This window comes from Carcharodon carcharias, chromosome 8 (assembly GCF_017639515.1).
Source record: "Carcharodon carcharias isolate sCarCar2 chromosome 8, sCarCar2.pri, whole genome shotgun sequence".
Classification (NCBI taxonomy): domain Eukaryota; kingdom Metazoa; phylum Chordata; class Chondrichthyes; order Lamniformes; family Lamnidae; genus Carcharodon; species Carcharodon carcharias.
This window is the reverse complement of record NC_054474.1, coordinates 40194199-40216100: the sequence shown is the minus strand read 5'-3', so window position 1 is coordinate 40216100 and position 21902 is coordinate 40194199.

Genomic DNA, 21902 nt, shown 5'->3' with positions numbered 1-21902 from the left:
TCCCAATGCACAATCAATTATTTTAATCTAGGGGAAGTCCATCTCTCTCTCTCTTTCGTTCTTTCTTTCTCTCTCTGATTCTTTAATCTCTACAGATGACCTCCAAGGACTCATTCCGAGACTCAAGTCAAGCATTTCAAGGATTAGAAAGGGAAGAATTCCTCAGCAAAGTCTTGGAGATCCCTTGAAATGGGAAAACCTGACAAAGCCTCCCTGACCAGCATTTAATAGTCCAATCTAAATGGGATGGAATCCCAGCAAAATTGGGATCTAGCCAAATTCCATTCCTCTCCATCCCCATCCATCCCACCAGAAATTCCCTTTACAGTTCTTGTGTTTTGGAGGAACACACTTATTTATGCAACCTATGTTTAAAATGCTCTGTAAGAAATTGGATATTGTAGTGAATTGGACACTGGCCTTTCACTGCTGGAAACGGGATTAAAATCCAGCTCAGATTGTTAGAATGAAAGTCAATTAGTTGGAATTGTTTTACATGAGGTAAGTTTTGTCAGTCTTAATTCAGCTCCTAATGAGTGTGGCCTAAGCAGAAAGCTGTTACTAATTTTGCACTAATTGGCAATCTCACTTGGGAAGGGCACAGGATGTGGCTGGCAAAAAAAAATATTGCTATGATAGAGGGTGTTCTTTTGAGATTGAGGCTGAGGCATGTTCTTGAGAGAGAACAAAAGGAACTTTATTTCGAGCTGGTTGTACTATACATGAGTTCAGAGTATTTGATGCTGGCATAAATGTCAAAACTCTGAGATGCTAAAAATAGAAGGCTCTAGTACATGGCATGGAGACAGAAGAAAGTGTCCCCAAGTCATTCTCCACCATTATCTGCCTCAGGTCAGTTGAAAAATTGACAGTGGTCAGAAGTGGGGGATTGATGGTAGGCTAGGTGGGCTATCCAAGGCATTTAAAAAAAAAATCATTTGTTATGACCTTCAGTTTGGAAAACTGTTATGACCAGGTTAAGAGAAGGAGTGAATTGGCTCCCCTCTATTCAACGTCCTCGATTGGTTACAATGAAGGTTTAAGTTGTTTTTGCCTTTATCAAATCAGAATGTATTTAACTATTTATACAGTGAGCAAAAAGGAGCCAATCAAACAAGCTTTTCTTGAATTAAAGAAAGAGCAAATTTATTACCCACTAAACCCAAGGGAAAAATAATAAAAACATGACATTACACACTCACAGGTATCAAAAATAAGGGAAGTTAGAATCCAGCAAAAAAGTAAAAAGAATGCATGGTTAAGTGTCCTTTGATTATCCTCGCGGCATAGATTTTAAAAGTTGCTGATGATTTACATTAGCTGCTTTCTTGGATGCAGCCAGATGTAGAAAATATTGAAATTATTCTGAGATCTCGGTTTGCTGGTAGGTTTCTGATAGTTGCCTTCTTGAATCAGGTGACATACAGTTTTTTCAAAAGAGAGAGAGGGAGAGAGCATAGTTTTTCAGCCGGTTCCTCTGCTGAAAACTTTCTTGACACTCCCTGTGTCACTTGTGATCTCTCTGCAGTGGCTGTTATATTTTACCCACTGTATTTCCAAGGAATTTAGGTAGGTCTGTCTATGGCAGCCATTGTTTCAGTATCCAGAACTTTGCATTTTAATGTCTCTTCCTTATATAGTGATGAGCTTCGTTGGATCTTTGAATTACCGGAAATGTCTCTGTCTTCATATTCCCTTGAGCGTGCCTTGTTTGCTTTTTCACCTTCATCTTGGAAGATGGCCTTGCATTTTTAAGTAGTTTGTTCTGTCTCATTTCAAATTGCAATATTTCCAGTCAGTTGAAAATTGAAAAGTCATATTTTCAAAAATAAAGGGGCAGAACCTCATGACAATACACCTTGCAGAATCTGTGTCCTGTGATCACAAATAATCCGAATATTCATGGAGTGAAACCCTTTCTGTTCACAAAGGTACCTGGCTAAACTGCTGGTGCCTTGGTGGCCACATGAGTATAGTCTATGGCACCCTGAATGCGTGGGAACCCAGCAATTGCTGCAAAGCCTCTGGCTCACTCAAGCTGGCTGGCTTCATTGGTGTCAAAATGAATGAAGGTCATGACCTGTCTGAAGAGAGCATCAGTGACCAGCTTGATGCAACTGCGGGCAGCAGATTGGGACACACCACATAGATCCCCCAATGACCCCTGGAAAGAACTGGAGGCGAGAATGTTGAGGGCTACTGTAATCTTTATAGCCACTGGCGTAAGGTGGCTGCCTACACAATTGGAGGCAATCATCTGGCATATAGAAGTTACAGTTTCCCCAAGAGAGATGGAGCCTCCTTCAGCACTGTACCTCAGGCATGTTGAGTAGCTGGAGCACTGCCTGTAGACTTTAGATGCAGGATAATGTCATCTTCTGTGGACCTTTCCACCTTACACTTCCTACTGATGCTGCACCCACTGTGGCTGTGCCTCTCTTCCCACAGGTCACTCTCTGGGACGCTGCCTGCCAACACCTGGCCCTCTCATCCTCTTCAGAGGAGGTCCTGCCAGTTGAGTATACAATTCCCATTTGCAGAAATGCAGATGGCACAGTCTCATGCTGTTATGACTGATGCAGTTGGTAAAGCAGAGTTATTCAAAATTCCCAGAGGGAAACTTTAAACAACTGTCATAACCTATAATGTTAAGTGTTATGTTTGAGATGTTACTCTAAATTCAGGAATCAGACCATCAATTCTTGAGGTTTTACATTAAACTAATTGAAACATTTTAATAATTTACACAGGGTAAAAGAAAATTTACACATGGCTACAAATTACTACTATCATAACTTTTAACAAATTCCCAAACTAATCTCCATTAAGGCAACAGCAACCCATAGACTTAGCCAAACATCAGGCTAAGCATTTTCACCTACAAATTCAAAATGAGGTTCTTTCATTGTGGAGCCAGTTCCAGGCTTGCAGCTGCCTCTGATTGCACACCCAAAAACTGCTGAAGTTATACCGACCACCACTGATTGAATTCAAATTCTCATTGTCCCACTAATCTCTTTGAACTTTACCTTTTAACAATGAAACCCCATTCATTGTCCCAAATTTTATTAGTGATATAAACATATTGCTTAGCAGCTGGTAAAAAGGCATCAAGTTTTCACCCCACTTCTTGAATGCTCTATTCAAAAAACACAAATACACTCTACCTCTCTGTTTACATCTCAAGCTAGCACATATCAAAAGACTCAGACTAGCTGACTTTAAACCAATTAAGACACACCCATAGACTATTTTAAAAGAAAAAAGAAAAATGTTTTCCAAAATATTATATACATTAATAGCTTCATTGCACTGAAGGGTGCACTTGGCAGAAAGCTGCCAAGAAAGTATGTAAGCCAAACAATCCTGAAAAAAAGCTAGAAAGGCAAAGAGACCTCCAAAAAACACTGGAAATTCTATCAGCTATCAGGAATCAACCCAACAGCAAACTCTTACCTAAACCCTAACTACTCACATTGCCCTAGATGGGGAAACCAATAAAAACGGGATGTTGCCCATGTGCCGACTGCTAAATTGCACGGCAACATAAAATCGTAAACAACTAGATATTAAAGTGGCTTAATTGCTGGATTAATTGTCAGCGGCACACTTCTGACTTCCATGTGCGCCCGCCAATCGTAACTTTGGGTGATGTCCTCATGACATCGTGACATCCGCCTGATGTAATCTTGCGCAATTTCACACTCATTCGGGTTAACCGCGCACCCATTCTGGAACATCAAATTCTGCCCATAGAATTGCACAGCAGTCATTAAGCCCATCTTGTCTGTGTTGATTCTTTGGAAGAGTTATCCAATTAGTCCCACTTTTCTGTTCTTTCTCCATATTCCCTTGCTCCTGCTTGTAGCTACTCTTGCCAGGAGATCTGCTGTCATGATATGCCACATTTGACTGTCTTGCGCCATCCTCACACATCTACTGTAGCTCATCTGCAACCACCCTGTGACATACATTATTCAATTATGTCTAGGTCAAACCTTCTTTCTGATGCCCCCCATTTTGCTCTCTAGAAGAGGTCTCTGCAGCTTTTCAGCTCTGATCAAATGGCCAAAATACAGACGTTTTCTTTTCTGGAAGTTAATTTTTAAGAGTTCTTTTTGCTCTTTCAACTTCAAGTACCTCTTCATTTGTCTTATGGCCTTGTAGATGGAATTCTACGCTTGCGTCTTAACAGCCACATTTCAAAGACCTTTATTTTCTTCCACGGATCTTTCTTTATTGTCCAGGTCGCTGAGGCATACAGGGAAGTAGACAGAATGTAACATCTCATGAGCCTTTTGCTTGCCACAAGCTTGAGTTTTCTTGTTGTTAATATATTGTTCGTCTTCACAAATTTGCTTCTGGCTCTCTCTATCCTTCTTCTGACTTCAGTATCACTTTATCATTTGTCCTAAGTAGACAAACTTATCTACTTGCTCCAGTGTGGACCCTGTCCACTTAAATCCTCACTCTAGTTTCATCAAATGTATTCCTTCTGTCTACCATTGTTTTTGTCACTTTGGTGATCAGACTTAATCCCATTCTAAGCTTTGAGATTTTTCTCCCTATAGCCCAGCATGTCCTTTTCCCTCTTTAATTAATGTGTTAGAGCTCCAAAATATTATATTGTAAAATATTGAAATAAAATGTTTTGATTCTCATATTCATTAAATATAAATGTAATAAAAGTGTATCACGGGCCAGCAGTCACCCCATTGCCTGATAGAGGCACCACTCTGACTGGCTCTGAGTGCCTGTTTGCAAAGGCACCACCCCACAACCCCACCTCCCAGAGGTCACTGGAAAACCCAACAGGTTTGACTGGTCTTCTGAAGGCACGAGAGACCTGTGCAACCTCCAGTTAATCCCTGAGCAACCAGTAAATTATGAGGTGCTCAGGGTTAATGAGTGTTGATTGGCTCATTAACGAGTGTAGTTGACATCCTGCCACTGTTGGCCAGGAATGCTGCATCAGCCCCTTCTGCGCTCCCACTTAATCGGGGACATTTGCCTGCCACCAGGAGACTGACTCCCACAATTAAGAGGGCCCAGCCACCATGATTCCTGCCGCAATGACCACTGCATAAAATCCCACCCATTAACCCTGCTTTCTGGCCACCAATCGCTTCAATCTACATGGCCACTTGTTCAAGTTTTTCTCACTTTTATAATATTAGCTGTCTTCATCACTGCCATACTCCCACTGCCACAGAACACCTTATCCATTACTCCAAATTATTCAGAGCTCAGTTAAAAAAAAACTTGCATTCATATGGCAAATTTCATGACAACTTTGCACCTCCATCTGTTTTACAGCCAAAGAAGTAATTTTGAAGCAAAATCACTGTTGTGATGTGGAAAGGAGGGGCAGTTAAGTTGCGCACAGCAAACTCCCAACCAGTGCCATATTAACCATAATCTGTTTTTGTGATTACACTAGGCAGTAGCTTCCACTTTTTGACCAAATCCTCCGACCTGTTCAATCCCACTACAAGCGAGAGACTTAATCTCTGTTTACGATCTTTCTCAATTTGGTATTGTTACGGACAGGAGAGAGAGAGGCAAACTACATATTTCTTCTCACCACCTGCCTGTAAGCAGAAGGTGTTTTGAAATATTTTTAAAGGACACCATGATGTGTTTTCCCAAACCCTCACTTTGTATGATCCAATTTATTCATAACCAGCAGCAAACTCATGTTATGATTAACTCTGAAGATTAATTTAATTCTACATTCAATACCTGGGGAGGAGTGTTTGCAGCTTTCCACTCCACACATCCCCAACCACCCCCACAACCCCTGACACACTACCCCCCGCCCCTGCACACCACCCCCCCCCCCACATACGCACACCTACCCAGCATCCCACCCCCGCATACACACACAAACACACACACACACACACACACACACACACACACACTATTTGGGGGATAGGAAAAACAGATATGCAACGATGGATAGCAACAGTCCAAGCACCACAGAAATGATCAATTCATGTGATGTCCAGTGTCAGAGTCCAATGGGGAATTCTTTCATGTTGGAGTTCGAGTTCAGCTGACTTATCATGAAAATTTAAATCATTTTCATAATATTATTGTGATTTATTGTAAAAGTGGGAAATAGTGGGGTTTGGATTAGTTTCCCTCTGGGCAGGTTTTTCCGGTCAGTGAGCAGGGGCGGGGCCCAATCGCCGACATGTAAGATAACGCGGGGATGCGTCGGGCGTGCGTCTGGATGTCACCCCGTGTTATTTAGATTTTCAGTTTGGCAAGCAGCCGTGTGCCTGCTGAACTGTCAACAGCCTATTAAGGCCATTAAGAAACTAATTAACATGATTGATGGACCTGCCCGTCCAACCTTAAGGTGGGCAGGATGAGGTTTCATGAGGGTATTTAAATTATTAAATGTTTAAATAGAAGTTATGGACATGTTCCAACTCATGTGACAGTGTCACATGAGGGTTCATGGCAGGGAAATGTTTTAATCACCTTTATTGAAAGTTTTAAACCGGAGCCGATCTCCATGAGGCAGTACTTTGCCTCAGGGAGATCAGTGCGGTCTTTCACGCGCATGCTCCCGGCTGAGGGAATCCCTCCCCGCCTGCACAGGGAGCACATAGCGCTTCCTGCCAGACGTCACGCTGGATGGACCTTAATTGGTCCGCCCACGTAAAATGGCAGTGCGCCTCTGAGTGGTGGCGCCGATCGGAAGCCCGCCCGCCCGTGCCTGCTCCCCAACGGGGAGAAAATGTTGCCCCGTGTGTATGTGTGTGTGTGTGTGTGGGGGGGGGGATTTAATTCATTTGGAGACAGCTGGTCTGGAGGCTTTGAGTTATCAACAAGAAGCTAGGTTTAAAATGCTAAAAGTGTAAACGTAGCTGAAGTTTTAGAAGGTGAGCTGTGAGGAAAATTTGCATTTCTATATAAACTAGGGTAGTTTGAATTTCAAAGAGATGGTAAGATATTACACCTAGCCAGAAGAAGCCAGGCAAAACAGTATGTTTATCTTTCCCAATGTTTACTGATAAAATTAGTACTATGAAAGATTTATATTATGAGAAAAGTAAAGTTGCAAAAACATATGGGAACAATGGGAAACGGGTGTAATGGAGCTGAGGCTATGTGTCAGAAGAGAGAAGGCATTTTAAGATCTAACAAGTGTGAAAAGCCTCTAGCCTCTGTGCATCAAGTTGCTGTCTACAGGAACCAATGCTGAGAAAACTCACTTTGAATATATTGTCCCGGATATCGTGTTGCTTTGCCTGGATCTGTTTAAATCTATTTGTTTATCTACTGTTGGCTTAATGGAGGTGTAACTGGGAGCCAGATTAATTAGGGGTTTTAGGAGTTATATAGTAGTAATTTGTAGGCCTATGTATGTGCTTGAAATCTTTTCTATTGTTAATAACTGTTTGGGCTGAATTTTCCCCCCATGGGGGTGAAGTTGAATGATGGGTGCACACAGGCGCACTTCCGATCGGCGCCATTTTACGTGACAGGGCCAATTAAGGCCCGCCCAGTGTGATGTCTGCACAGAAGCGTTATGCGCTTCCTGTGCAGGTGGGGGGTGGGGGGGTGGGGGGCGGGGGGGAATCCCAAAATCGAGGGTGCGGTCTTTCGCCCAAGCGCACGAAAGAGCGCACTTATCCCCCTGAGGCTAAGTGCCCGCCCGCCGACCTGTCAATGGCCAATTGAGGTCATTGACCGGATCACTAAGCCAACTAAAGGCCCTGCCCATCCAACCTTAAGGCTGGCAGGCAGGCCAGGAGACCCAGCGGGCTTCTGAAAAAACATGAAACCTCATCCACTGGCAGGATGAGGTTTTATGTCTGGTTTAAAAAAGTTTAATAAAGTTTTTGTAATATTTATTAACATGTCCCATCTCATGTGACATTGTCACATGAAGGGGACATGTTAATAATTCTTTTATTATTCTATTTTTGAAGTTTGAAACACTGTCAACGCTCTCCCTAAGGCAGCACTTAGTCTCAGGGAGATGTATGCTCTTTCATGTGCATGCACGCGAAAAAGCGCACCCTGACAGTTGGGGAATCCCGTCAGGCGGCCCGCTGGGTGGGCCTTAATTGGCCTGCCCACTTAAATGGTGGCGGGGCCATTTCGGCTGCGGTGATCAGCTCCACCCCCCACCGCCGCCGAGCCGATGGGGCCCACCCGCCCATCAAGGGCAAAATTCTGCCTAATGTCACATGAGGTGGGACATGTCCATAATTTTCACAAAAACTTTATTAAAATTTTTAAAAACCTGCATGAAACCTCATCCTGCCAGTGGATGAGGTTTCATGTTTTTTCTACTTCCCGCTGGGGCTCCTGGCCTGCCCACCAACCTTAAGGTTGGACGGGCAGGTCCTTTAATTACTTAATTGCCTCTGTCAATGGCCTCAATTGGCCATTGACAGGTCGGTGGGCAGGCAGCTGATTTTGCTGAGCCCCCGCCTTCCGGAAAATTTAAATGGGCGCGGTGACGTCAGGAGTTCCACCCAACGTCACCGCGCATCATTTTGCGTGTCGGTGAGCAGGCCCCACCCCCCTTCGCTGACGCGTAAAATCCTGCCCTTTACTTCAGTTTTCTAAAAACCTCTGAAGTCATGATAGTCTTATTACTTATGAATTCAGGGGATGCATCTTGAAATAAAATACAAATTGCAAAACAGTTGTGGCCATGCGATCAACTCTCTGTCGTGGATCTGATCCACCTGCCACACATCATCTGCCATGTCATAACATGGCTGAAGACCAGAGTTGTAGAGTTCACTTTACAGCTGATGATGATATCACAAGATAAAGTAGGTACACAGAGACTGGGTCAGTTCTACAGGCGATGGTAGGAAACTTTCCAGCAGACACAGGGTTTGTGGAGCAGGCTGTTGTTCTGCTTCTTCAGGGGTTCACCAATTAAATGTTAAACAGCACCCCGCCTGTGAGGCCAAGGATATAATGTTAAAACTGTCCAAAAGGCCACAGGCTTGGGTCATGTGACATGGACCATTAATGATTAATTGCAGCTTAACAATCGGTTTCTGTGCTTCTGGCCAGAATTCCATTGTTCCTCCTTAGGAGAGAAATGATATGGTTAGTAGCATCTCTTCTGGTATAATGAATTTCTATCTCTCTCTTTTGTGATAGTTCCGGTTGGGGCAGCCAGTTCGTCAGCATTTCCTGTGCTTTTGTTGATTACAAGGGGTCTGTACAATGAGGTGTGAGATTCCACTGGCTGAAAGAGGAATTATTCTGTCTTGTAACTCCTGGTGGTAGATCCCAGAACAAAGGGCCAGTCCTCTGGTCATGTGACTTGTAGCCACCATCTTTAATGGTTCAGCAGAAAGTCCATTTTTTTAACATGACAAAAGAATAACATTTGGATTTATTTTCATGTCATATGGACCCAACATTATCATCATGAAATTAGGAGTGCTTTATTACAGTCCCTACCTTCAAATTATTTGAAGTTCCAGAGTTGATTGTTGCAACACACTGTTAACAAATTCTTTCATAATAGATGCTGCTCCCTTCATCTTTGCATGATCTGACTTAACCAGTTGGTTATCCACTTCAAAAACTTTCTCCATGCTTTTACACTTTGTAAAATCATTTTCTGCATGATACTTTATCAAAGGCCTTGCTAAAGCCTTAGTAAACGAAACTTACTAAGTTCCCCTTGTCAAATAAGTCAGTTGTATCCTCAAATATCTCGAGTAGATTTGTCAAGTAACTTTTTTTATCGTTCTGAATTTCCCCCGAAATTTCAATCTTCACTTTCTTCAAGATACTTATTATTGCTATTGAACTACCAACGGCAGTTCACAGGCAGTAGCTTCCAAAGTTAGTCTTTCATCCTTTTTTATAAATTTGCCTTTCATCTGTCTTTTGACAGAACTTCAAAATTTGGCATTTTCCTTAAAGTCTCCATCAAAATTTGACTGATTCCACTTGCCAGATTTTTTAATATTTGATTTTAATGGGTAGGTATCTCACTTTATTTTAATGTCTTAACTTCTGGCTCAGACCCATGGAGGAGCTGCCAGATTTTCAGTTACCCTCCCCAGCAGGTGACCTGCCTGTGAGTGGGGTTCACCATTCATATCCATCAAGATGGCTTTGGCCTCTCACAGAGGGCATCAGGCATATTGTACGATCGCTCCTCCCAGTATCTGCTAATAGTAAAACTGTCCCCTTTACTTCTAAGTAACTACTTCTATTTCTTTACACCTTTCTTTTAAAAAATGTGGCGAAGAACTCGGAGTGTGAGTCTTGAAACAGACAGCAATTGTGGGCTAGGAACATCACTTTCATATTACAAGGAAATAGTTTTTCTTCATTGGGATTGAAAGTTATTAGTATCAACCAGATTATTTGAGAGGTGTTACTGGAGCAAATCAGATCACTTAATGGTGATAGATAGCTATGGACTTAGATTGGGAAATTTCTCAGAAATGCTTCTGCATTGCTGATGTTACTTTAATGGAAATGAATCGGAAACCCTGTGGAATTTCCCAGCCGAAGTCTAAATATGAACATGGACCTAGATATAGCTATAGACATAAACATGGAAAGACTTATAAGTGTAGACATAGACAGGTACTCCTGGGGCAGAATTTTGACCTCAGTGGGTGGGCTCGACGGGGGCGGGCAGTAAGCCAACTGTTACCCGCGATCAAGGCCGGAAGGTGATTTCATGCTGTTAAGGCCCGCCCAGCGTCAAACGCGAGCAGCAGCGTTCATCGCTGCCTGTGTGGGGATGGGGAGGAGGGCGAGCGGGGCGAGCACGAACTTCACACATGCGCACGTGCGCTCGTTTGAGAATCTCCATGAGGCACAGAGCTGCCTCAGGGAGATGAAGAGTTTTCAAAAGAAAAATAAAGATTTGAAAAATGTTACAAAATATGTCCCCACTCTGTCACATGAGTAGGGACATGTTATAAGTGAAATTTTAAAAGCTTTATTTTATTTTTATTTGATGTTGGAAACCTCATCCTGCCCGTGGATCAAGTTTACAAAAAAATGCAAAGGCTGCTTGGTTTTTTCACCTGCCCGCCAACTGTAAGGTTGGACGGGCAGCGAAAAATGTAAGCTAATTGATACTTTAATGGCCTTATAGGTCTCTTAATTGTTGGCAGGTGTGCTGCCAATTCCCGCGCGCGCCCGCTGACCGAACTATCGTGCAACTCCGTGTTGACGTCGGGACGCTCGCCCAACGTCAATGTGCATCATTTCACGCATGAGCGGTTCGAGCGCCCGTCTGCCTGCCGAGATGAAAATTCTGCCTCTAGTATCAGAATAGAAGCATTTAGAAAGAAGGCCCTTTAATCAAAGATCATTGCACCTCTTTTGAGACAGGTTGCCAATTATTGTCAAATTATGATCAGGCCTGTGCTCTGGGCCAAATGGAACAGGTATAGGCTTTATACCACCATCCCACATTGTCTGAGCTGAAAGTATCATGGCAAAACAACCATATCACTTGGTCCCTGCGTGTTTATTATAAATTAAGTTTTACTGGTTTTTGAAAGGTGTTCAATAGTAGGCAATATATGAAAGGAACAAGGCATGGAATCACGGAACAGGTACTGTTTGCACGCACTTCGGTCAGAAAGTATTGTAATACAAATGTGAAGCTTTTAATTACTTGCTTTATTTCTTTACCTTAGTTTTTATTGTAAGTTTGTATAATTTGTACTGCACAGCAGATAGGGATTAACTGCAACTCTTAAACTCATTCAGTTCTCATTAGCTGTGAGAAGATGTTCCTATAATATGATAAGGTAGTCCTTCCAACTCCAGATATGAATGTATGAATGTGTAGATCAGATAGACACTGGGGCAGGACTTTTTGGTCCTGATGGGGGCAATTGCAGAGGCTGGCAGGCTCAAAGCTCCATGCTGCCTGCTGGCATGCCCGTTTTCATGCTCCATGTTGCCCCCAGATCATTTTCCCAAAGGTGGGATTGGAGTCAGCAGGGCTAATAGTTAAAGGCCTTTTAAGGCCCATTGACAGAGACCAACTAGAATTTTCCAATTGGTATGCCAGTCCCCAGGAGTATCAAAGATTAGGCCAGCTGCCTGGAAGTGGTCCCAGTGCAAAATAATCACAACCTGGCTGCTTAAGACATTTTAAAACTTAAAGCTTGCAAAAGTCAGAGAAGGTTTATCAAAATTGAGGCACCCTCTCTCTCTCTCTTTCTTACCCGAACTGCTGCTCGGAGGGCTTCCTGTTGACCTTGCAGCTTTGAGAGGCCACCCACTATCCTTAATTAGACAGGGAGCCTGCCCTCAGGCCACTAATTGGCCAATTCAGGGAAAATCGCTGCTGGGTGACTGTTTTCCACAGAGTGCGGGATTGTAACCCCCATTTACCTGATGTTGGGTCCTGACCTGAAGAGCAAAAACCTGCCCTTGACAATTCTAGGCAAGAAACACACTATCAGGACCAGCAACTGGATACGTGTCAAGTTCAAATGCCATTAAAAACCTTAACCTGCCTGTCCACCTGGCAAGCAAGACACCCCAATCCCACCTATGCCACTAAGCCTGTAGTCTCCTACCTGAATACTGTCCAAATGTATCAGTACCTAACTATCGACTGCTGTCTATATCTCAAAACAGGTACAGAAAATGCTGGAAATACATTGCACCTGTAGAACAAAAATACAAGTTAGCATTTTGAATAGAAGTCATGTCAATCAATATTCCTGTTTGTATTTTGAACACCATATGATTTAATATAGATTTAATTCATCTAGACATGTAAATGCTGAAAATAGCAGTAGTGTTCTGAAAGGGGTAATGAATTTGTGATGTTTCACATGATCAGTGATTTGGATGGCATAATCATGTCATTTCTCTTTTCTCTCTGTGAACATGGTAAAATGTTTTGTGAGACTTATTTACAACTCAAACTCCTCTTTAGCACCCATCCTATATTCTTTCAACTAAAGAGTGCCTAAAAAAGGAACATCCCAAATGTCAGAGAATGTAGGCCTGTGCTTCAGTGATAACAGGGTGCAAAAAGTATTATTTTTCCACAGTATAGCTGCCACTGAAAAAAACTAAAAGCTGGGAGCCCATTTTCAGTGTTCGAGAAGTATCCCACTGACTGGCCATGCCTCATGCCAAAAAGGAATGAAATTGGTCGGACCATCCTAGGCATTGGATTTTGTGATATGACATGCATGCACCTTTAAGGAGGCATATCTTAAACTACTGTCAGGCATTACACATCTTGACAGGATATGATGTATTAGTCCCATGACCTGTAGTTAGTCTGAAAGCAGCAGTGGTAGAAATCAGATGTACTATACTTAGACTCCTAATTAACTCCTTGAGTATATAGTCTTAGCTCCAATTACTGTTTCACCAATCCTTGTGTATGATTGGTACATTTAAGTTGAAGAGAAGAAAAATGTAACATGCTGGCAGGGTGGAAGCCTGGTCTTGAAGATTTGATTTAACAGAGTACAACCCTCAACCCTTCCAAATCCTGCAGAAGAAAAGAACAGTTGTGAAAATGAAACAACTATCAAAACTCACTGTGTAAGTGATTCTGTAGGAATCCTACACACACTGTTCCTTCATTCTGGGATCGCATCTTGCTCCAGGCAGCATATACCAGATCCCGGTAAGATAGTTCAAATCTGGGAGAGCTTATAAGTCCACCTGTTGCGAAGTTTAAGCAGGAACAGAAATTAAACAGCAGACTCCAGCTGGTCTTGCTTGAAGCAGAGCCCCACAAACAGTAGAATTCATTTTTAAAATTCATTTACAGGGCATGGGGGTCGCTGGCAAGGCCAGCATTTATTGCCCATCCCTAAATGCCCTTGAGAAGATGGTGGTGAGCTGCCTCCTTGAACTGCTGCAGTCCATGTGGTGTAGGTATACACACAGTGCTGTTAGGGAGGGAGTTCCAGGATTTTGACCCAGCAACAGTGAAGGAATGGTGACATAGTTCCAAGTCAGGATGCTGAGTGACATGGAAGGGAACTTCCAGGTGGTGGTGTTCCCATGTGTCTGCTGCCCTTTGTCCTTCTAGATGGTAGTGCTCATGGATTTGGAAGGTGTTGCCTAAAGAGCCTTGGTGAGTTTCTGCAGTGCATCTTGTAGATGGTACACACTGCTGTTTGTCAGTGATGGAGGGAGTGAATATTTGTGGATGGGGCCAATCAAGTGGGTTGCTTCATCCAGGATAGTGTCAAGCTTCCTGAGTGTTGTTGGAGCTGCACTCATCCAGGCAAGTGGAGAGTATTCCATCACACTTCTGACTTGTGCCTTGTAGATGGTGGACGGGTTTTATGGAGTCAGGAAGTGGGTTACTCGCCATAGGATTCCTAGCCTTTGACCTGCTCTTGTAGCCTGTGATTTATATGGCTAGTCCAGTTCAGTTTCTGGTCAATGGTAACCTCGGGATGTTGGTAGTGCGGAATTCAGCGATGGTAATACCATTGAATGTCAAGGGTTGATGGTTAGATTCTCTCTTGTTAGAGATGGTCATTGCCTGGCATTTGTGTGACGCGAATGTTACTTGCCATTTGTCAGCCCAAACCTGGATATTGTTCAGGTCTTGCTGCATTTGAACATGGACTGCTTCAGTGTCTGAGAAGTTGTGAATGTTGCTGAACATTGTGAAATCACCAGCGAACATCCCCACTTCTGACCTTATGATGGAATGAAGCAGCTGAAGATGGTTGGGCCAAGGACACTATCCTAAGGAACTCCTGCAGTGATGTTCTGGATCTGAGATGATTGACTTCCAACACCCACAACCATCTTCCTTTGTGCTAGGTAGGACTCCAACCAGCAAATTTTTCTCCCTGATGTCCATTGACTCCAGTTTTGCTGGGGCTCCTTGATGCCACACTCGGTCAAATGCTGCCTTGATGTCAAGGGCAGTCACTCTCACCTCACCTCGGGAGTTCAGCCCTTTTGTCCATGTTTGAACCAAGGCTGTAGAACACAAACTGAGTGTCAGTGAGTAGGTTATTGCTAAGCAAGTGCCTCTTGATAGCACTGATGATAACTTTACTTTATCATCACTTTACTGGTGATGGAGAATAGACTGATGGGGCAGCAATTGGCCGGGTTGGACTTGTCCTGCATTTTGTGTACAGTATATATCTGGACAATTTTCCACATTGACAGGTAGATGCCAGTATTATAGTTGTGCTGGAACAGCTTGGCTAGGGGCACAACAAGTTCTGGAGCACAAATCTTCAGTGCAATTGCCCAAATATTGTCGGGGCCAATAGCCTTTGCAGTATCCAGTGCCTTCAGCTGTTTCTTGATATCACATAGAGTGAATCAAACTGGCTGAAGACCGGCATCTGCGATGCTGGGGACCTCCGGAGGTGGCCAAGATGGTTCATCCACTCGGCACTTCTGGCTAAAGCTTGTTGCAAATGCTTCAACCTTACCTTTTGCACTGATGTGCTGGGCTCCTCCATCAATGAGGATGGGGATATTTGTGGAGCCATCTCCTATAACGAGTTGTTTACTTGTCCACCACCATTCACTACTGCTTCAGCTTACCAGAGCACTAGTGAGACCACATCTGGAGTACTGTGTACAGCATTGGTCACCTTATTTAAGGAGGAATGTAAATGTGTTGGAAGCAGTTCAGAGACAGTTCACCAGACTAATACCTGGAATGAGCGGGTTGTCTTATGAGGAAAGGCTGGACAGGCTAGGTCCAGCTGGAGTTTGAGAAGAGTAAGAGGCAAATTTACTGAAACATATCGGATCCTGAGGGGTTTTGATAGGGTGCATGTGGAGAGGATGTTTCCTCTTGTTGGAAAAACTAGAACTATGTGTCACTCTTTAACAGGCCCATTTTAAATGGAGATGAGGTGAAATTTTTTCTCACAGAATGTTGTGAGTCTTTGGAACTCTCTTCCTGAAATGGCAGTGGAAGCAGAGTCTTTGAATATTTTTAAGGCAGAACTGGATAGATTCTTGGTAAGCAAGGGAGTGATAGGTAATCAGGGGCAAGCAGGATGCAGATTTGAGGTTACTATCAGATCACCCATGATCTTATTAAATGGCAGAGCAGGCTCGAGGGGCTGAATGGCCTACTCCTCCTTATTCGTATGTTCAACTGGATGTGGCAGGACTGCACAGCTTAGAACTTATCTGTTGATTGTGGAATCGTTTAGCTCTGTCGATCACTCGTTGCACATGCTGTTTGGTATGCAAGTAGTCCTGTGTTGTAGCTTTGCCAGGTTAACATCTCATTTTTAGGTATGCCTGGTGAAGCTCCTGGCATGTCCTCCTGGACTCTGCATTGAATCAGGGTTGACCCCCTGGCATGGTGGGAATGGTAAATGGGCGATATACCAGGCCATGAGGTTACAGTTTGTGGTTGAGTACAATTCTGCTGCTGCTAATGTCCCACAGCACCTCATGGATGCCCAGGCTTGAGTTATCAGATCTATTTGAAATCCATCCCATTTAGCATGATGATAGTGTCACACAACATGATGGGGGTATCCTCAATGTGAAGACAGGACTTAGTCTCCACTATGACTGTGTGGTGGACAGATACATCTGTGGCTGGCAGGTTGGTGAGGATGAGGTCAAGTATGTTTTCCCTCTTGTTAGTTCCCTTACCACCTGCTACAGACCCAGTCTGGCTGTTATGTCCCTTAGGACTCAGCCAGCTCAGTCTGTGGTGGTGCTAAGAGCCACTCTTGGTGATGGACATTGAAGCCCCCAACAAGAGTACATTCTGTGCCCTTGCCACCCTCAGTGCTTCCTTCAAGTGGTGTTCAACATGGGGGGAGCACTGATTCATCAGCTAAGGGGGAACATATGTGATAATCAGCAGGAGGTTTCCTTGCTCATGTTTGACTGCTTATTGTCACTACAAGAGGTCTGGGGAAGTTAAAACACTGCACATTGTCTGAGAAAAACAATCTATCTGGTTACAGCCTGTAAAAAAGGAAACCTGTGAGAAAGCTTTATTTATTGTTTGCTTTCACTTTTGAAGCTCTGCAGCCATTTTCCCACTTAAATCACTGCTTTGTGAGGGGAGCTTAAAGTAAACCTGGCAAAAATCAGAAAGAGTTCAATAAGACAAATTTGACTGAATTTTTTGAGGAGGTGACCAGGTGTGTAGATGAGGGTAGTGTAGTTGATGTAGTTTATATAGATTTCAGCAAAGTCTTTGACAAGGTCCCACATGGGAGGCTTATAAAGAAGGCAAAGGCACATGGGATACAGGGTAATTTGATAAGGTGGGTTCAAAATTGGCTTAGTTGTAGGAGGCAGAGGGTGATGACAGAAGGATGCTTTAATGACTGGAAGCCAGTGTCCTATGGCGTACTACAGGGATCTGTGCTCAGTCCCCTATTATGTGTCATTTATATAAATGACATAGATGTCTATGTGGGGGGTAGAATTAGTAAGCAGATGATACAAAAATTGGCCAGGTGTTTAATAGTGAGAAAACAAAAACAGAATTACCTGGAAAAACTCAGCAGGTCTGGCAGCATCGGCGGAGAAGAAAAGAGTTGACGTTTCGAGTCCTCATGACCCTTCGACAGAACTTGAGTTCAAGTCCAAGAAAGAGTTGAAATATAAGCTGGTTTAAGGTGTGTGTGTGGGGGGCGGAGAGATAGAGAGAGAGAGAGGTGGGGGTGTGGTTGTAGGGACAAACAAGCAGTGATAGAAGCAGATCATCAAAAGATGTCAATGACAATAGTACAATAGAACACATAGGTGTTAAAGTTAAAGTTGGTGATATTATCTAAACGAATGTGCTAATTAAGAATGGATGGTAGGGCACTCAAGGTATAGCTCTAGTGGGGTTTTTTTTTATACAATGGAAATAGGTGGGAAAAGGAAAATCTTTATAATTTATTGCTCCTTTTTTTTCCAATAAATTATAAAGATTTTCCTTTTCCCACCTATTTCCATTGTATAAAAAAAACCCCCACGAGAGCTATACCTTGAGTGCCCTACCATCCATTCTTAATTAGCACATTCGTTTAGATAATATCACCAACTTTAACTTTAACACCTATGTGTTCTATTGTACTATTGTCATTGACATCTTTTGATGATCTGCTTCTATCACTGCTTATTTGTCCCTACAACCACACCCCCACCTCTCTCTCTCTCTATCTCTCCGCCCCCCACACACACACTTTAAACCAGCTTATATTTCAACTCTTTCTTGGACTCGAACTCAAGTTCTGTCGAAGGGTCATGAGGACTCGAAATGTCAACTCTTTTCTTCTCCGCCGATGCTGCCAGACCTGCTGAGTTTTTCCAGGTAATTCTGTTTTTGTTTTGGATTTCCAGCATCCGCAGTTTTTTTGTTTTTATCTCTGTGTTTAATAGTGAGGTTGAGTGTCATGGGCTGCAGGAAGATATTGACGGGATGGTCAAATGGGCAGATAAGTGACTGATGGAATTTAACCCTGAAAAGTGTGAGGTGATAAACTTTGGAAGGAGTAATTTGATAAGGAAGTATTCAATGAATGGCATGGCACTGGGAAGTTCTGAGGAACAAAGGGACCTTGGTGTATGTGTCCACAGATCTCTGAAGGCAGAGGGGCATGTTAGTGGGGTGGTGAAAAAGGCATATGGGACACTTGCCTTTATCAATCGAGGCATAGATTACAAACATAGGGAGGTCATGTTGGAGTTGTATAGAATCTTGGTGAGGCCACAGCTAGAGTACTGTGTGCAGTTCTGGTCGCCATATTATAGGAAGGATATGATTGCACTGGAGGGAGTGCAGAGGAGATTCATCAGGATGTTGCCTGGGATGAAACATTGAAGTTATGAAGAGAGGTTGGATAGACTTGGGTTGTTTTCGTTGGAGCAGGGAAGACTGAAGGGGTGACTTGATCAAGGTGCACAAGATTATGAGGGGCATGGACAGAGTGGATAGGGAGCAGCTATTCCCCTTAGTTGAAGGGTCAGTCACAAAGGGGCATAAGTTCAAAGTGAGGGGCAGGAGGTTTAGTGGGGATGTGAGGAAAAACTTTTTTACCCAGAGGGTGGTGACAGTCTGGAATGCACTGCCTGGGAGGGTGGTGGATGTGGGTTGCCTCACATCCTTGAAAAAATACCTGGATGGTCACGTCATAACATTCAAGGCTATGGGCCATGACCTGGTAAATGGGGTTAGGTAGGTAGGTCAGGTGTTTCTCATATGTCAGTGCAGACTCGATGGGCCGAAGGGCCTCTTCGGCACTGTGATTCTGTGAAGACCATCATTGCAGTTAATTAACCTATGACCAGCAAAGGAAGTGGCCACTACAGGTACTGCAACTTACAGCTAAATTAACTTAAAAGAGCTGGAGGAAATTGGCACAGCTGTCAAAAGCTCCACATAGCATTAATAAATCCTGAAAAAAGTTAAAAGATGATCACAAAGTTTCCAACACGCAATTGGAAGGCAATGGATCTCCCCTCTGGGATTACTTTGTTCCAACAATGCATCAAGCTGTGTTTTCTGGCCCTCATTATATCCAAACCAGATAAGCAAGCCTTTAAGATTAAAATTGCTATCGGTAATGAAGGCTTCTACAGATTGAATACGTAAGGTCTTTCTGATAACCATCTGAAAAGTTCAACAAAAATATGATCAATGCTATGAGATCAATTATGACTGAAGCTCTACTTCACAATACACTGTCTGGAGTTCATATCTTTTAGGTAACAGCCGACAGGGACCATTGATCAATTCATAAATAGATGCAGAGGCAAGGTGCATGATTGCAACTTCATGGCAGCAGAACTAACCGACAGAATAATTGAGTTTATGGTATCATCACCCCAGAACTAGTGGAATGGTGTAACATATGGTTTGAACTATAAAATCCCTAATCATGAAGTCTCGTCAAACAAAATACAATCTACATGTGGCTATGTTGCACCTCAGATCAACAATGTCAGTGTGATTGTTCCCTCACCAGTGGAAATGCTATTCTGCAAACAAGCACAGAGAAACCTCCCAAGTCATCACTTGTCAATACTTCCAGGAGTGCATGATGCATTAGTTGAAAAACAGGGCAAGATGAGAGATGCCTATGACTGACATGCGGGTAATGCATTACCCAACCTGAACATCGGAGAGAAAGTTTGAGTACAACACCAAACTGATGGCACATGGAATTCAGCAGAAATTGAGAGAATGTGCCCAGAACCAAAATCATTTCAAGAACAAACACTAAATTGCATGATAGTGTGACAAAATAGATGCCAAATCAAAACAATACCACAATCAGAAACACTGAGCAATCCTAGTGCGAACAGAACAGGGTCGAAAATGCAACACAAACAAAGCAATCCTAACCAGCATTCAGAAAACATACAGCAGCCTCCAACGAAGATCACCATGGCTAAAGCTGGACTGATATGCAAATCACCCATACATTTCAGAGACATGTAAACTTATTGCTCTATGTTAAAGTACATTCAGACAAAATGTTATTTTCTTTGATTTTCATGCAAATAATTTGATTCTTTACGGGTAAACTTATAGTTTAGAACCAAAAAGGAGGATGCTATGATACAATGTGCATGCACCTTTAAGGGAGTGTATCTTAAGCTACCATCAGTCATTACACATACTGATAGTCCTTGTAGTTAGTCTGCAAGCACAAGTGGTAAAAATCAGATGTACTAAACTTAGCCTCCTAGTTAACGCTATGTGTATATAGACTTACCTTCACATTAAGAACCCACATTATTGTTTCACCAATCCTTATTTTAAGATTGGTATGTTTACATTGAAGAGAAGGAAAATGTAACACTGGAAAACTCCCTTCCTAACAGCACTGTGGATGTACCTGCATCATGGACTTTAGTGGTTCAAGGAGGCAGCTCAACTTCTCTAGACAACAACGTGCACATCCCATGAAAGAATAAATTTTAAAAAGGCCATAAACAAAGCTATGTGAAATAACATGGAACCACTACAATTGGTTTCCAGGAAATGGAGTTTTAAACTGGATCAATGTTTACATTTCTAGTCTCACTGATGTCAAAAAGATAATTTAAGTGCTTATTTATGTAATGTAAACAGAAGAAAAAATTCTGCTTGAGAAGCAATGCACAATTGTAATTTGAATTTTGCTTATGCTCTGAATCATATATTAATTTAAAAAATAATGATCAGTTTTTATAAAAAATATGGAGACAGATATCCACGGGTTATAATCTCAGCATTTATGTCGGCATCCTCCAGTACTGACCCTGTCCCAATTATCAGGATCAGTTGGAGAACACCTCATTTTAATGCAGATATCAGCAGCCCACACCATTATGGACAAATCTCGTGTGCCCACCTACCCCATTTTGCTGGAAACTTTGGTGCCCATCAGCTATCTAGGCAAGTATGAAAGTTCTTTTGCTCCTGAGCTGAAATGTTTTAGCCTCCTTTTCTCCCTGTGTAAGGTGGACAGTACTCAAACCTTTTTTTAAAATGAGTCTTCATTATATAGCCTCATATTTGCCCAAGTAATTCATTGGAAAGTTAAACATGCTGCAAATTAGGCTATGTATGGCTATGCATGACAATATAAGGATGGCAACATAAGGCTGTGTCTCTTTTTACTGACCTACACCTGTTACGCTTCTCAAAAATCACTCTCTATTTAAAAATAATATTTAGATGTGTTCACAAAGAGCCTCTGTTCCAACTCTCTGTCCCACAGCTAGATGGAACATGAGAAATTGAGATAACAAGGGTATAATGGTGAGAATTTCTGCCTTATTTTGTAAAACAACATTAGAAAACATGAAGTCTGGAAAGGACCAATCAGCCCGTTAAGACCATTCCATGCATATGCCCTGTACAATTTGGTCCATGCAGAGTTCAAACGCATTTAATCTCCAATGGGAAAAAAAGGTACAAACTTTCTCCCAGTCCTCAAAGA